Source organism: Musa acuminata, chromosome BXJ2-1, assembly GCF_036884655.1.
Source record: "Musa acuminata AAA Group cultivar baxijiao chromosome BXJ2-1, Cavendish_Baxijiao_AAA, whole genome shotgun sequence".
Lineage (NCBI taxonomy): Eukaryota > Viridiplantae > Streptophyta > Magnoliopsida > Zingiberales > Musaceae > Musa > Musa acuminata.
The window spans coordinates 25588369-25603769 of record NC_088338.1 but is presented as its reverse complement, the minus strand read 5'-3'; the positions used below and the strand labels follow the sequence as shown (position 1 = coordinate 25603769).

The 15401-nt window shown below is 48.3% G+C and overlaps 5 non-coding genes and 10 pseudogenes across 5 annotated transcripts; all 15 read right to left on the bottom strand.

Annotated features, from left to right (window-relative positions):
* Nucleotides 1–5335: 5335 nt before the first annotated feature.
* Nucleotides 5336–5454, bottom strand: LOC135604506 (5S ribosomal RNA; annotated as a pseudogene).
* Nucleotides 5455–5804: 350 nt separating this feature from the next.
* On the bottom strand, nucleotides 5805–5923 carry LOC135603981 (5S ribosomal RNA; annotated as a pseudogene).
* A 350-nt stretch (nucleotides 5924–6273) lies between these two features.
* Nucleotides 6274–6392, bottom strand: LOC135600790 (5S ribosomal RNA). The gene has a single exon (XR_010483104.1). It is a non-coding gene; the product is annotated as a 5S ribosomal RNA (ribosomal RNA).
* Nucleotides 6393–6742: 350 nt separating this feature from the next.
* Nucleotides 6743–6861, bottom strand: LOC135602183 (5S ribosomal RNA; annotated as a pseudogene).
* Nucleotides 6862–7211: 350 nt separating this feature from the next.
* On the bottom strand, nucleotides 7212–7330 carry LOC135599865 (5S ribosomal RNA). Its single transcript, XR_010482206.1, has one exon. It is a non-coding gene; the product is annotated as a 5S ribosomal RNA (ribosomal RNA).
* Nucleotides 7331–7680: 350 nt separating this feature from the next.
* Nucleotides 7681–7799, bottom strand: LOC135604204 (5S ribosomal RNA; annotated as a pseudogene).
* A 350-nt stretch (nucleotides 7800–8149) lies between these two features.
* On the bottom strand, nucleotides 8150–8268 carry LOC135602125 (5S ribosomal RNA; annotated as a pseudogene).
* A 350-nt stretch (nucleotides 8269–8618) lies between these two features.
* LOC135603942 (5S ribosomal RNA) lies at nucleotides 8619–8737 on the bottom strand. Its single transcript, XR_010484176.1, has one exon. It is a non-coding gene; the product is annotated as a 5S ribosomal RNA (ribosomal RNA).
* A 350-nt stretch (nucleotides 8738–9087) lies between these two features.
* Nucleotides 9088–9206, bottom strand: LOC135602837 (5S ribosomal RNA; annotated as a pseudogene).
* Nucleotides 9207–9556: 350 nt separating this feature from the next.
* LOC135599733 (5S ribosomal RNA) lies at nucleotides 9557–9675 on the bottom strand. Its single transcript, XR_010482077.1, has one exon. It is a non-coding gene; the product is annotated as a 5S ribosomal RNA (ribosomal RNA).
* A 350-nt stretch (nucleotides 9676–10025) lies between these two features.
* Nucleotides 10026–10144, bottom strand: LOC135601894 (5S ribosomal RNA; annotated as a pseudogene).
* A 350-nt stretch (nucleotides 10145–10494) lies between these two features.
* Nucleotides 10495–10613, bottom strand: LOC135603797 (5S ribosomal RNA; annotated as a pseudogene).
* A 350-nt stretch (nucleotides 10614–10963) lies between these two features.
* Nucleotides 10964–11082, bottom strand: LOC135603029 (5S ribosomal RNA; annotated as a pseudogene).
* A 350-nt stretch (nucleotides 11083–11432) lies between these two features.
* On the bottom strand, nucleotides 11433–11551 carry LOC135603180 (5S ribosomal RNA; annotated as a pseudogene).
* A 350-nt stretch (nucleotides 11552–11901) lies between these two features.
* On the bottom strand, nucleotides 11902–12020 carry LOC135600622 (5S ribosomal RNA). The gene has a single exon (XR_010482941.1). It is a non-coding gene; the product is annotated as a 5S ribosomal RNA (ribosomal RNA).
* Between the last annotated feature and the right edge of the window lie 3381 nt (nucleotides 12021–15401).

Sequence of the window (15401 nt, the reverse complement as noted above, 5' to 3'; positions counted from 1 at the left end):
GCATCTTCTTTTGGTAGGTTCGCCCACTGTATTAGCACTTCATTAGTGGGTCGTCGTCGTCGAGTCACGATCCGTCGATCAATAATGGCACTTGGCTGGGTCTGGAGTTCTCTTTGGGTAGTCATATTTGGTGGGTGGCTTTGGGCTGTCTCCAAGCACCTGTTTAAAACTTCCGGTTGGCTGTTGGTTTGTGGGTGATATGTCGTACTCCTTTTCAATTTAGTACCCTGTATATAGAATAACTTTGTCCAAAATCTGCTATTGAAGATGCAAGTAGAATTTGTCACAAGCACAATGCGTCCCTTATAGTGTAATTCTTTTGAGTCCCAATTGTAATGAGCCATGGGGCTTGGTGCTTCCTCCAATTTTTTTATAATCTTACTAGTATCTGAATCTTCTTGCCATTCCATCTTAATATCCTCAAGGAAGTCGCTGGTCGGAAGTGAAACGGTCGAAACTTCAACTTGCTCGGGTAGCTGCGAAAGCCCATCTGCAAGAACATTCTCTTTCCCCTTTTTGTAAGTTATTTCAAAATCAAATCCAAGAAGTTTTGTTACCCATTTTTGCTGCTCGGGGGAAGATATCTTCTGTTCCAAGAGATATTTTAGGCTTTTATGGTCGGTCTTGATTTGAAAGTATCACCTGATCAAGTACAATCTCCACCTCGTTGCTGCACGCACAATGGCGAGCATCTCCTTATCATATGTTGACATATTTTGATCGGAGGGAGATAATGCCTTGCTAGTGTATGCGAGTGGTCGACCATCTTGCATGAGAATGGCTCCAATTCTGACTCCAGATGTGTCGGCCTCAATAATGAAGGGTCGGTTGAAATCTGGTAGTGTTAGCACCGGCGTCGTCGTCATGGCTGCCTTAAGTTTGTCGAAGGCAGTGGAGGCTCTGTCCAACCATTGGAAGACATTTTTTTCTAGTAAGGAAGTAAGTGGTGCACTGATCTTTCCATAGTTTTTCACGAACTTGCGGTAGTAGCCTGTTAAACCCAGAAAGCCATGTAGCAATTTTATGTTTCTCGAGGTCGGCTAGTTTTGCATTGCTCCAATTTTGAAGGGGTCCACTGCCACACCTTCCTCTGATATGATATGCCCAAGATATTCCACCTTTTGTTGCAGAAAGCAAAAATTCGTGGTTGTTGTGTGTTCAAAAGGTGGTTTTCCGTATGTCTTCTTCGCATGCTCGTATTTGATGATACCCGGATCAAAGGTCCAGCTTTGTAAAGATTTGTGCTCCCTTTCATCTAGCAATTCATCTACTATTGGAATAAAGTATTTGTCCTTGATGATTATGCCATTGAGAGCTCGGTAATCAACACATATTCGCCTTGTTCCGTCCTTCTTGCGTACAAGTAGCACCGGCGAAGAGTAGAGGTTGCAACTTGGCCGAATAACTCCTGTTTCGAGCATCTCTTTTATAATCCTTTCTATTTCATCCTTCTGGAGATGTGGATACTGATATGGCTGAGCATTTGCTGAAGATTTGCCTGGAAGAATCATTATACAATGATCATGCCGACAGGTAAGAGGTAGGTTGCGCGGTTCGTCAAATATATTTGAAAATTCAGTAAGCAAAGGAAGTAGATTTGGATCTTCAAATTCTGTTGGCTCTCCCTTAGTTTGCTGCTCAAGTTTTACCAAAAAGCCGCTGCATGCTTTATTATGCAAAACATTCTCCATTTGTTGTGTGCAAATCGTTGTTATGTCGCCCCCACGTTTCCCGTGCAATGTCACCTATTTCTCCTTACTGTAAAATTTCATAATTAGTTTCATAAAATTCCAAGAAATATCACCTAATGTCGTCAACCATTTAATTCTGAGCATGGCCTCATGATTGTTAAGAGGGAGAAGGAAGAAATCTGCAATTATCTCTTGGTCCTGCAGCAATAGTTTCTCCTGCAAGCGCCTATGATCACAATTCAAAATCCGTCCGTCGATGACCTTAACATCAAACCTGCAGCGATTCTCGATAGGTAATGATATCCGAACAGCAAGCTTACTATTTAGGAAGTTAGTAGTACTGCCCGTGTCGATGAGAACAGTGATTGGTTGTTGTTTGAGAAGGCCTCCAATTTTCATCGTTTGCGGGTTTGAGTAGCTAGCTAGTGTATGTACCGTAACTTCGGTCGGTTGTGGCTCTTCTTCTGCATCTTCTTCTTCATGTTCAAAGCTCTCTTTTGGATGTTCAATGACCTCTTCTTCTATCGGTTCAATCATAAGAAGTCCTCCTTTACTACAGCGATGCTCACGGCTCCACGGCTCGTCACAATGCTAACATAACCCCTTCGCATATCGCTCCCGAAGCTCTTCTCCTGTTAACCTCTTTGGTGCAGGGACTTGGTCGATAGTAGGGGGGGCTGAGGGCTTCAATATTACTGGTTGACGAGTGACCCTAGTCCTTCGAGCTTCATGGTTCAATTGCTCCTCTTGATGTCGTGCGAAAGAAATGGCTGCCATAAGCGTGTATGGTTGTCGCGCTTTAACTTCTCCTCGGATCTCCGGCTTCAAGCCCTCAATGAAGGTCCTCAATAGCTGTTTTTGAGACCAATCATGATTTTGATTAGATAACCTTTCAAACCTGGTTTGGTACTCCTGAATGGTGGAGGTTTGTCGGATCTTTGCTAGTTGTTCGTCAATATTCTCGTAATCGGTTGGTCTGAAGCGAATCAGTAGTTCTTCTTTGAATTGTCGTCATGAAAGGACTCCATAAGTATGTTCAAACCAGTCAAACCACTGTATAGCATCCCCTTCAAGATGTATAGCTGCAATTTTCACCATAGATGCATCCGTAGTTTTATGGTACCGAAAATATCGCTCCGCGCGCGAGATCCAACCAATTGGGTCTCCTTCTTCCCATCTAGGGAATTCCACTCTCATGCATGAATAGTTGGGGTTGGTCATAGAGCTTCCCCTCTCTTGGAAGTCATATATTTGGGCTTGGTGTGATTGGGCAAAGCTCTCTCCTTGATGTGATTTCTTCGGGCTTAGTGGTCGGCCCAATCTGAGTTCGGTAAAGAGCATCCGAATCTTATCCTCCATTCGTGCCTCCAAGGCTTCGAATTTAGCATTGATTGCCTCCTTAGATACCATAGTATATATCTTCAAATCTGTGATGTTAAGATCTCTCTTTTGTTGTTGGGTTAAAGGCATGTATAGGTTGAGAGAAGTGATGGTCGAAAGGGTTGGTGGATTGGTGGATGTAGGCTGCGGTTTAGGCTTGTTTTGTTGCTGTTTTGGGTGCAGTTTGAGGGTGTGGTTTGGTAGAGTTTTAGGGCTATGGATGAAAGGTTTGGATCTATGGTAGATGGTAGCAAAGGTTTGATAGAAATCAGTGGAAGTTTGCTACAGAATTGTATTGTCTTGTAAGAGCAGAATTGTCGTCGAAGAAACAGCGGTTTCTCGACGAAATTTCCACCAAAAACTTGAGAGATTTGAGGAGGGAATTGATAGAAAAATCACAGTTTATATGATAGCAAGGATGTCCAATTTGATCAAGAAAATTTCGGCAGGAACAGCAAGAAAATTGATGCAAGTTGCGATAGCAGAAATCTCGTCGAAAAATTTCAGCGGTCTACGACGAAAATTTGCAGCAACCCAAAATCGTTTTTAGAGATGAATTCTTTAGTAGATCAATCTTAGATGGAAGCCAAGATGATCTATGAAGTGTATAAGAAATTTCATTCAAAAAAGATTGCAAATAGATGGGTTAAGGCAACAATATGCGGCTGAAATTTTCTGCAGCATAGATTTTCAAGTGTAGCAGATTGGACGTAAAAGATCAGTGGTTTATATTGAGAATTTTTCGACGAAACCAAATGGAAATCCACTGTTAGGAAGTTTCAAAGCAATCATAAAAATTTCGTAGAGATTTGGACAGAAAAAACATAGTATCAAGATCAAACAAATAGTGCTATGCGGCTGAAATTTTACGGTGCAGATTTTCAAGTATAGCAGATTAGACGTAAAAGATCAACGGTTTATATTGAGAATTTTTTGACAAAACCAAAGGAAAATCTGCTATTAGGAAGTGTCAAAGCTGTCATAAAAATTTCATAGAGATTTGGATAGAAAAATTATAGTAGCAAGATCAAACAATCTATGCTATGCGATTGGAATTTTGCAATGTATCTTTCGTCGTAGAGATGAAAACTTTGCGACGAAAAGTTTATGCAGCAATTTTGGAACAATTTTTTTTTTTTTGGATTTTCGAATAAGATAACTAAATTGCAGCAGCAGTAAGGTAAGAAACCAGAACCTGTTGCAATTCACGGGGAGATCAAATGATGATCTGCGGTGGTGGAGATGACGATGGAATTTGGTGACGATCTTTTAAGCAATTGTGGGAATTGCTTTGGGCGGCTGTGGAGGGCTGATGGATGGCTATGGAAGGGCAGCGAGACGCCAAGAACGCTGCTCTGATACCAGGTGTTAGAACCCTTGCAGATTCTAAACTTTGGGTTGATCTCTTTAGGGGATCGGCCTCCTTGGAACTCTATAGGGGTTCCTCCCTCCAAGTTGCGGCTCAAAGGCTGCAGAAAAGATTCATCTATTGCTTGAGAAAAGAGGAGGAATACATGGCTATTTATAGGGCTTCTAAACCCGAACTCCTAATAGGACTCCTACTTAAGACTCTTACTTCTAACCAACTCCTAATAGGACTCCTACTCAAGACTCCTATTCCCTTACAACTCCTAATAATTCTCTAAGAAAAAACCTCCTACATGAATGTCCCTCTCAATTAGGACTCTCCTAACTAGAGTCCTAACAGAATGTCCCACTCAATTAGGACTCTCCTAGCTAGAGTCCTAACAGAATGTCCCTCTCAATTAGGACTCTCCTAGCTAAAGTCCTAACAGTTTTACATGAATGTCCCTCTCAATTAGGACTCTCCTAGCTAGAGTCCTAATATTTTTACATGAATGTCCCTCTCAATTAGGACTCTCCAAGCTAGAGTCCTAACACATTATCGCACCCGTTTTGCGTGCTTCGTCCCTCGCCTATGTACACGTCGCGGTCGGCGTATCAACGTCCGGGGCCTCTTGCCCGTCACGAAACCGTCGGCGCTTTCTCGAACTTTCACGAAATCCCTATTGCAAGCTCTCTCCGAGCCCTAGCCCGACGACTACGTATCGGTCACGGCAAGCGCGTGCCGAAACCATCGGCACTTTCTCGAACGATCTAGGACTCGCTATTGCGACCCCAATCCGGAAAGCTCTCTATGAGCCCCTCGATACTGACTGCGTAGCGGTCACAGCAAATTTCCAGCCCCAAAACAATCGTCTCGGTGCTCAACGGGAGATGTTTCGTATCCCGGGAAGCAAAAAGGAGTGCCACACGAGGACTTCCCAAGGGGTCACCCATCGTAGAAGTACTCTGGCCCAAGCACGCTTAACTTCGGTGTTTTGATGGGATCTGATGATTTAGTGCTGGCATTATCGCACCCGTTTCGCGTGCTTCGTCCCTCGCCTATGTGCACGTCGCGGTCGGCGTATCAACGTCCGGAGCCTCTTGCCCGTCACGAAACCGTCGGCGCTTTCTCGAACGTTCACGAAATCCCTATTGCAAGCTCTCTCCGAGCCCTAGCCCGACGACTGCGTATCGGTCACGGCAAGCGCGTGCCGAAACCATCGGCACTTTCTAGAACGAACTCGGAATCGCTATTACGACCCCAATCCGGAAAGCTCTCTCGGAGCCCCTCGAAACTGACTGCGTAGCGGTCACAGCAAATTTCCAGCCCCAAAACAATCGTCTCGGAGCTCTACGGGAGATGTTTCGTATCCCGGGATGCAAAAAGGAGTGCAACACGAGGACTTCCCAAGGGGTCACCCATCGTAGTACTACTCTGGCCCAAGCACGCTTAACTTCGATCTTTTGATGGGATCCGGTGATTTAGTGCAGCCATTATCGCACCCGTTTCGCGAGCTTCGTCCCTCGCCTATGTGCACGTCGCGGTCGGCGCATCAACGTCCGGAGCCTCTTGCCCGTCACGAAACCGTCGGCGCTTTCTCGAACGTTCACGAAATCCCTATAGCAAGCTCTCTCCGAGCCCTAGCCCGACGACTGCGTATCGGTCACGGCAAGTGCGTGCCGAAACCATCGGCACTTTCTAGAACGATCTCGGAATCGCTATTGCGACCCTAATCCGGAAAGCTCTCTCCGAGCCCCTCGATACTGACTGCGTAGCGGTCACAACAAATTTCCAGCCCTAAAACAATCGCCTCGGAGCTCTACGAGAGATGTTTCGTAACCCGGGATGCAAAAAGTAGTGCAACACGAGGACTTCCCAGGGGGTTAACCATCGTAGTACTACTCTGGCCCAAGCACGCTTAACTTCGGAGTTTTGATGGGATCCGGTGATTTAGTGCTGGCATTATCGCACCCGTTTCGCGTGCTTCGTCCCTCGCCTATGTGCACGTCGCGGTCGGCGTATCAACGTCCGGAGCCTCTTGCCCGTCATGAAACCGTCGGTGCTTTCTCGAACGTTCACGAAATCCCTATTGCAAGCTCTCTCCGTGCCCTAGCCCGACGACTGCGTATCGGTCACGGCAAGCGCGTGCCGAAACCATCGGCACTTTCTAGAACGAACTCGGAATCGCTATTGCGACCCCAATCCGGAAAGCTCTCTCCGAGCCCCTCGATACTGACTGCGTAGCGGTCACAGCAAATTTCCAGCCCCAAAACAATCGTCTCGGAGCTCTACGGGAGATGTTTCGAATCGCGGGATGCAAAAAGGAGTGCAACACGAGGACTTCCCCGGGGGTCACCCATCCTAGTAGTACTCTGGCCCAAGCACGCTTAACTTCGGAGTTTTGATGGGATCCAGTGATTTAGTGCTGCCATTATCGCACCCGTTTCGCGTGCTTCGTCCCTCGCCTATGTGCACGTCGCGGTCGGCGTATCAGCGTCCGGAGCATCTTGCCCGTCACGAAACCGTCTTCGCTTTCTCGAACGTTCACGAAATCCCTATTGCAAGCTCTCTCCGAGCCCTAGCCCGGCGACTGCGTATCGGTCACGGCAAGCGCGTGCCGAAACCATCGGCACTTTATAGAACGATCTCGGAATCGCTATTGCGACCCCAGTCCGGAAAGCTCTCTACGAGCCCCTCGATACTGACTGCGTAGCGATCACAGCAAATTTCCAGCCCCAAAACAATCGTCTCGGAGCTCTAGGGGAGATGTTTCGAATCCCGGGATGTAAAAAGGAGTGCAACACGAGGACTTCCTAGGGGGTCACCCATCCTAGTACTACTCTGGCCCAAGCACGCTTAACTTCGGAGTTTTGATGGGTTCCGGTGATTTAGTGCTGGCATTATCGCACCCGTTTCGCGTGCTTCGTCCCTCGCCTATGTGCACGTCGCGGTCGGCGTATCAACGTCCGGGGCCTCTTGCCCGTCACGAAACCGTCGTCGCTTTCTCGAACGTTCACGAAATCCCTATTGCAAGCTCTCTCCGAGCCCTAGCCCGACGACTGCGTATTGGTCACGGCAAGCGCGTGCCGAAACCATCGGCACTTTCTCGAACGATCTAGGAATCGCTATTGCGACCCCAATCCGGAAAGCTCTCTACGAGCCCCTCGATACTGACTGCGTAGCGGTCACAGCAAATTTCCAGCCCCAAAACAATCGTCTCGGTGCTCTACGGGAGATGTTTCGTATCCCGGGATGCAAAAAGGAGTGCAACACGGGGACTTCCCAAGGGGTCACCCGTCGTAGTAGTACTCTGGCCCAAGCACGCTTAACTTCGGTGTTTTGATGGGATCCGGTGATTTAGTGCTACCATTATCGCACCCGTTTCGCGAGCTTCGTCCCTCGCCTATATGCACGTCGCGGTCGGCGCATCAACGTCCGGAGCCTCTTTCCCGTCACGAAACCGTCGGCGCTTTCTTGAACGTTCAAGAAATCCCTATTGCAAGCTCTCTCCGAGCCCTAGCCCGTCGACTGCGTATCGGTCACGGCAAGCGCGTGCCGAAACCATCGGCACTTTCTAGAACGAACTCGGAATCGCTATTGCGACCCCAATCCGGAAAGCTCTCTCCGAGCCCCTCGATACTGACTGCGTAGCGGTCACAGCAAATTTCCAGCCCGAAAACAATCGTCTCGGAGCTCTACGGGAGATGTTTCGAATCGCGGGATGCAAAAAGGAGTGCAACACGAGGACTTCCCCGGGGGTCACCCATCCTAGTACTACTCTGGCCCAAGCACGCTTAACTTCGGAGTTTTGATAGGATCCAGTGATTTAGTGCTGCCATTATCGCACCCGTTTCGCGTGCTTCGTCCCTCGCCTATGTGCACGTCGCGGTCGGCGTATCAGCGTCCGGAGCCTCTTGCCCATCACGAAACCGTCGTCGCTTTCTCGAACGTTCACGAAATCCCTATTGCAAGCTCTCTCCGAGCCCTAGCCCGGCGACTGCGTATCGGTCACGACAAGCGCGTGCCGAAACCATCGGCACTTTATAGAACGATCTCGGAATCGCTATTGTGACCCCAGTCCGGAAAGCTCTCTCCGAGCCCCTCGATACTGACTGCGTAGCGATCACAGCAAATTTCCAGCCCCAAAACAATCGTCTCGGAGCTCTAGGGGAGATGTTTCGAATCCCGGGATGCAAAAAGGAGTGCAACACGAGGACTTCCCAGGGGGTCACCCATCCTAGTACTACTCTGGCCCAAGCACGCTTAACTTCGGAGTTTTGATGGGTTCCGGTGATTTAGTGCTGGCATTATCGCACCCGTTTCGCGTGCTTCGTCCCTCGCCTATGTGCACGTCGCGGTCGGCGTATCAACGTCCGGGGCCTCTTGCCCGTCACGAAACCGTCGGGGCTTTCTCGAACGTTCACGAAATCCCTATTGCAAGCTCTCTCCGAGCCCTAGCCCGACGACTGCGTATCGGTCACGGCAAGCGCGTGCCGAAACCATCGGCACTTTCTCGAACGATCTAGGAATCGCTATTGCGACCCCAATCCGGAAAGCTCTCTACGAGCCCCTCGATACTGACTGCGTAGCTGTCACAGCAAATTTCTATCCCCAAAACAATCGTCTCGGTGCTCTACGGGAGATGTTTCGTATCCCGGGAAGCAAAAAGGAGTGCAACACGAGGACTTCCCAAGGGGTCACCCATCGTAGTAGTACTCTGGCCCAAGCACGCTTAACTTCGGTGTTTTGATGGGATCCGGTGATTTAGTGCTGCCATTATCGCACCCGTTTCGCGAGCTTCGTCCCTCGCCTATGTGCACGTCGCGGTCGGCGCATCAACGTACGGAGCCTCTTGCCCGTCACGAAACCGTCGGCGCTTTCTTGAACGTTCAAGAAATCCCTATTGCAAGCTCTCTCCGAGCCCTAGCCCAACGACTGCGTATCGGTCACGGCAAGCGCGTGCCGAAACAATCGGCACTTTCTAGAACGAATTCGGAATCGCTATTGCGACCCCAATCCGGAAAGCTCTCTCCGAGCCCCTCGATACTGACTGCGTAGCGGCCACAGCAAATTTCCAGCCCCAAAACAATCGTCTCGGAGCTCTAGGGGAGATGTTTCGAATCTCGGGATGCAAAAAGGAGTGCAACACGAGGACTTCCCAGGGGGTCACCCATCCTAGTACTACACTGGCCCAAGCACGCTTAACTTCGGAGTTTTGATGGGTTCCGGTGATTTAGTGCTGGCATTATCGCACCCGTTTCGCGTGCTTCGTCCCTCGCCTATGTGCACATCGCGGTCGGCGTATCAATGTCCGGAGCCTCTTGCCCGTCACGAAACCGTCGGCGCTTTCTCGAACGTTCACAAAATCCCTATTGCAAGCTCTCTCCGAGCCCTAGCCCGACGACTGCGTATCGGTCACGGCAAGCGCGTGCCGAAACCTTCGGCACTTTCTCGAACGATCTAGGATTCGCTATTGCGACCCCAATCCGGAAAGCTCTCTCCGAGCCCCTCGATAATGACTGCGTAGCGGTCACAGCAAATTTCCAGCCCCAAAACAATCGTCTCGGAGCTCTACGGGAGATGTTTCGAATCGCGGGATGCAAAAAGAAGTGCAACACGATGACTTCCCAAGGGGTCACCCATCCTAGTACTACTCTGGCCCAAGCACGCTTAACTTCGGAGTTTTGATGGGATCCGGTGATTTAGTGCTGCCATTATCGCACCCGTTTCGCGTGCTTCGTCCATCGCCTATGTGCACGTCGCGGTCGGCGTATCAACGTCCGGAGCCTCTTGCCCGTCACGAAACCGTCGTCGCTTTCTCGAACGTTCACGAAATCCCTATTGTTAGCTCTCTCCGAGCCCTAGCCCGACGACTGCGTATCGGTCACGGCAAGCGCGTGCCGAGACCATCGGCACTTTCTAGAACGATCTCGGAATCGCTATTGCGACCCCAATCCGGAAAGCTCTCTCCGAGCACCTTGATACTGATTGCGTAGCGGTCGCAGCAAATTTCCAGCCCCAAAACAATCGTCTCGGAGCTCTACAGGAGATGTTTCGTATCCCGGGATGCAAAAAGGAGTGCAACACGAGGACTTCCCAGGTGGTCACCCATCGTAGTACTACTCTGGCCTAAGCACGCTAAACTTCGGTGTTTTGATGGGATCCGGTGATTTAGTGCTGCCATTATCGCACCCGTTTTGCGAGCTTCGTCCCTCGCCTATGTGCACGTCGCGGTCGGGGCATCAACGTCCGGAGCCTCTTGCCCGTCACGAAACCGTCGTCGCTTTCTCGAACGTTCACGAAATCCCTATTGCAAGCTCTCTCCGAGCCCTAGCCCGACGACTGCGTATCGGTCACGGCAAGTGCGTGCCGAAACCATCGGCACTTTCTAGAACGATCTCGGAATCGCTATTGCAACCCCAATCCGGAAAGCTCTCTCCGAGCCCCTCGATATTGACTGCGTAGCGTTCAAAGCAAATTTCCTGCCCCAAAACAATCGTCTCGGAGCTCTACGGGAGATGTTTCGTATCCCGGGATGCAAAAAGGAGTGCAACACGAGGACTTCCCAGGGGGTCACCCATCGTAGTACTACTCTCGCCCAAGCACGCTAAACTTCGGTGTTTTTATGGGATCCGGTGATTTAGTGCTGCCATTATCGCGCCCGTTTCGTGAGCTTCGTCCCTCGCCTATGTGCACGTCGCGGTCGGCGCATCAACGTCCGGAGCCTCTTGCCCGTCACGAAACCGTCGGCGCTTTCTCGAACGTTCACGAAATCCCTATTGCAAGCTCTCTCCGAGCCCTAGCCCGACGACTGCGTATCGATCACGGCAAGCGCGTGCCGAAACCATCGGCACTTTCTAGAACGATCTAGGAATCGCTATTCCGACCCCAATCCAGAAAGCTCTCTTTGAGCCCTTCGATACTGACTGCGTAGCGGTTAAAGCAAATTTCCAGCCCCAAAACAAATGTCTCAGAGCTCTACGGGAGATGTTTCATATCCCGGGATGCAAAAAGGAGTACAACACAAGGACTTCCCAAGGGATCACCCATCGTAGTACTACTCTGGCCCAAGCACGCTTAACTTCGGTGTTTTGATGGGATCCGGTGATTTAGTGCTGCCATTATCGCACCCGTTTCGCGAGCTTCGTCCCTCGCCTATGTGCACGTCGCGGTCGGCGCATCAACGTCCGGAGCCTCTTGCCCGTCACGAAACCGTAAGCGCTTTCTCGAACGTTCACGAAATCCCTATTGCAAGCTCTCTCCGAGCCCTAGCCCGACGACTGCGTATCGGTCACGACAAGCACGTGCCGAAACCATCGGCACTTTCTAGAACGATCTCGGAATCGCTATTGCGACCCTAATCCGGAAAGCTCTCTCCGAGCCCATCGATACTGACTGCGTAGCGGTCATAGCAAATTTCCAGCCCCAAAACAATCGTCTCGGAGCTCTACGGGAGATGTTTCGTATCCCGGGATGCAAAAAGTAGTGCAACACGAGGACTTCCCAGGGGGTCACCCATCGTAGTACTACTCTGGCCCAAGCATGCTTAACTTCGGAGTTTTGATGGGATCCGGTGATTTATTGCTGGCATTATCGCACCCATTTCGCGTGCTTCGTCCCTCGCCTATGTGCACGTCGCGGTCGGCGTATCAACGTCCGGAGCCTCTTGCTCGTCACGAAACCGTTGGTGCTTTCTCGAATGTTCACGAAATCCCTATTGCAAGCTCTCTCCGAGCCCTAGCCCGACGACTGCGTATCGGTCATGGCAAGCACGTGCCGAAACCATCGGCACTTTCTAGAACGATCTCGGAATCGCTATTGCGACCCCAATCCGGAAAGCTCTCTCCGAGCCCCTCGATACTGACAGCGTAGCGGTCACAGCAAATTTCCAGCCCCAAAACAATCGTCTCGGAGCTCTACGGGAGATGTTTCGTATCCCGTGATGAAAAAAGGAGTGCAACACGAGGACTTCCCAGGGGGTCTGTCACGCCTCTCAAAATATCGATGATTTTTTTTAAAACAATTTTCACGGACCAATCCAGGATCCAAACTAACGTTTGAGGACACTGAAAAACATTCAATCAAATTCACATCCATAAAACCTGTGCATTTTAAAATCATATATCACATCACTCGATAATTCACATTTTTGGCAACCCAAGCCAACTTGACAAACATGAACAACATTTATAAATCCACAAGCTAAATAAATTATACAATCAGAACTCCAACCATTTACCACAAGTTCATATCATCGTAAACTAGACTTAACATTCCGAAATTCCAAATAACACAATGTTCCAGATTAAATCGCATTCTGGGACCCAGAATGCGATTACCACAAGGCTACAATGTTCCAAATAAACATTCGACTCGATTCCGAACATAAGTTTAAATCGCATTCTGCCTACGAAATTCCAAGCGAAATTCCACAATGTTCCAGATTAAATCGCATTCTGATATGATAGGACTTGTCTATCAAGTCGAGTGATAAGAGGAAGGGATTTAATCCTCTTATTGTCCAATCCCTTCCTCGTAGGTCTTATGTCCTAAGGTTTAAATCGCTCTGATACCAGAATGGAAGCGATTCAAACGAAAGAATGGAAGCGATTCAAACGAATGGAAGCGATTTAAACATATGAATGGACACAAAAAAAAGTTTAAATCTTAAAACTAGGAACTCAGAACTTAGAACTAGGAACTTTAAAAGCTTACAAGATTGGGCTCAAGTAAGACTCTGGTTGTCTACCGATGCCTTGCAAGAGCATGAGCGAGGGTTTATATAGAAAGGAAGGATAGAGCCGGGTGCTCATTGGGCCCCATCGCACTTATATCCGTTCCCTTTTATATTCCTTCGTCCAGCTGTTGCCAGCTTTCGAGCGGCTCCCCGAGGCTCAGCTCGTTCTTACTTAGTTACTAAGAAAAGTAAGTACATCCAACTGTTGCCAGCTGGTAGACACTACGAGCGGCTCCCCGAGGCTCAGCTCTTTCTTACTTAGACACTAAGGAAAGTAAATACATCCAGCTGTTGCCAGCTGGTGGACACTACAAGTGGTTCTTGTCTTTATTTGGCGGCGAAGAGAAAGTGGATTCCTTCAGCTGATTGTAGGGGTCCGCCATTCCCTAAAGGCTGAAGCTGGTCGTTCTTTGTGAGACGTCTTTTACCAGAGATAGGGCCTCCTCCAGTTGTCGTTGTTGTTGAAGAACGACTGGTAACCAGTCTCTGTACCAGTTGTCTTTTCCACCGCTCCTCTGATATTCTTTAGTCTTGATTAAGTGGATGTCGAAGAATTGTTGCAATGCCTCCAGTGCTTGTCTGGAGGCTTCCTTTTGAATTGCTCCGAGCCTCCTTTCAGATAATCCCATTTTGCTGAAAGAGAGTCCTCCACGTGTTCCGGATGTGAGTCTATCCATCTCTTGTTGGTATTGTAGGAGGAGGTCACTTGATTCATTAGTTGATTCAAATGAGTAACAGCCTTGGGTTTGGGTTTGGCTTGAACTTCCTGTGTCGCTTCTAGAAGTAGGCAGAGTGATTCGTTTGGCCATCCTGCAATCAAAATATTTATTAGTCGAGATAAGGAGTCAGCTAGAACGTTACTTTCTCCTTCAATGTGCTCGAATTTGATTTCAACGCCGCTTCCTGTTATGTAGTCTACGAAGGCCATCCACCTCACCCTAGATGGTTTGTTCTGAGAGGATTTGTTGAAGAAGCTTATGATTGCCTGGCAGTCAGTTCTTATGATAATTTCCTTTTTATCCAGGAAGTAAATTTTTAATGCTTCAAGGGTCTTCATAACCGCATGCATTTCGGCATCTATGGTGGACTTGATTGGGTTGTACCTTCCACTGGCGTATGCGCATATTTTTTCTGTATTTCTGGGGTCGTATTTCTGTTTCTTCCATTTGCAAATTCCTCCCCATCCTTCCATACATCCATCTGTTTCCAGGATTATGAAACATTCTTCAGGGGGTACTTCCAGGTCAGGAAGGTTCTGCACCAAGCTTTTGATCTTTCTGACTAGCTTCCAGTCCTGCTCATTCATTCTTTTCTCACCAGTTGGGCTCGTCTTTGAATACAGTGGGCCTAGAAGCTTGCCTAGGTTGGGTATATAGCTTCTTGCATAATTCAGAATTCCCAACCATGATCTAAGACCCTTCTTTGTCATGAGGTCCTTTTCTTGATACTCAGCAATCCTTTTGATGATATGGGGTTGTAGCTTGATTTTTGAATTCCCTAGGACTGCTCCAAGAAACTCGATTTCTCTTACTGCAATTTTCATTTTTGTTGGGCTTAGAATAAGACCGTTTTCTTGACATATTTCCAACATTTTGGTGAGATGTTGCCCATGCTCCTTCTCATTTTCTGAGAACACAAGTATATCATCTATGTATACAGCAATAAATTGTTCCGTACCTCTGAAACAGTTGTACATTTTTCTTTGGAATATAGCAGGGGCATTCTTAAGACCAAATGGCATTGCAAGCCATTCATATAATCCTTCAGGGACCCAGAATGCGGTCCATTCGATTGAATCTGGGTGCATTGCGACTTGATGGAAACCAGATTTTAAGTCAAATTTTGAATAAATTTTGCTGTTACTAACCTTCTTGAGTATTGTATTGATACCGGGAAGGCTGTATTGGTCCTTTTCGGTGATGTCGTTAAGTCTCTTGTAGTTGAAGACCATCCTTTCCTTCCCCTTTTTTTCTGTTCCTGTTATAGGGTCCACTGTAGTTCCTGAGTTGACAATTATAGCCGTAGTTCTGTGCTTGCTTTTACTTGGTCTAATGATCCCGATTTCTAGTAGCGCTTTCACATGTTTGGAAAAAGCTTCTTTTGCTTGTGGTGTCAGATGTCTAAGAGGCTTATCTTCTACCACGAAGTCTTGATTCTTAATTTCCAGCTTGCATGTTATTTTGTTCTTTTTCCAGTATTTGAGGGGATCTTCTCCAATATAACCTTGGGCCTTTAATTGATCCAA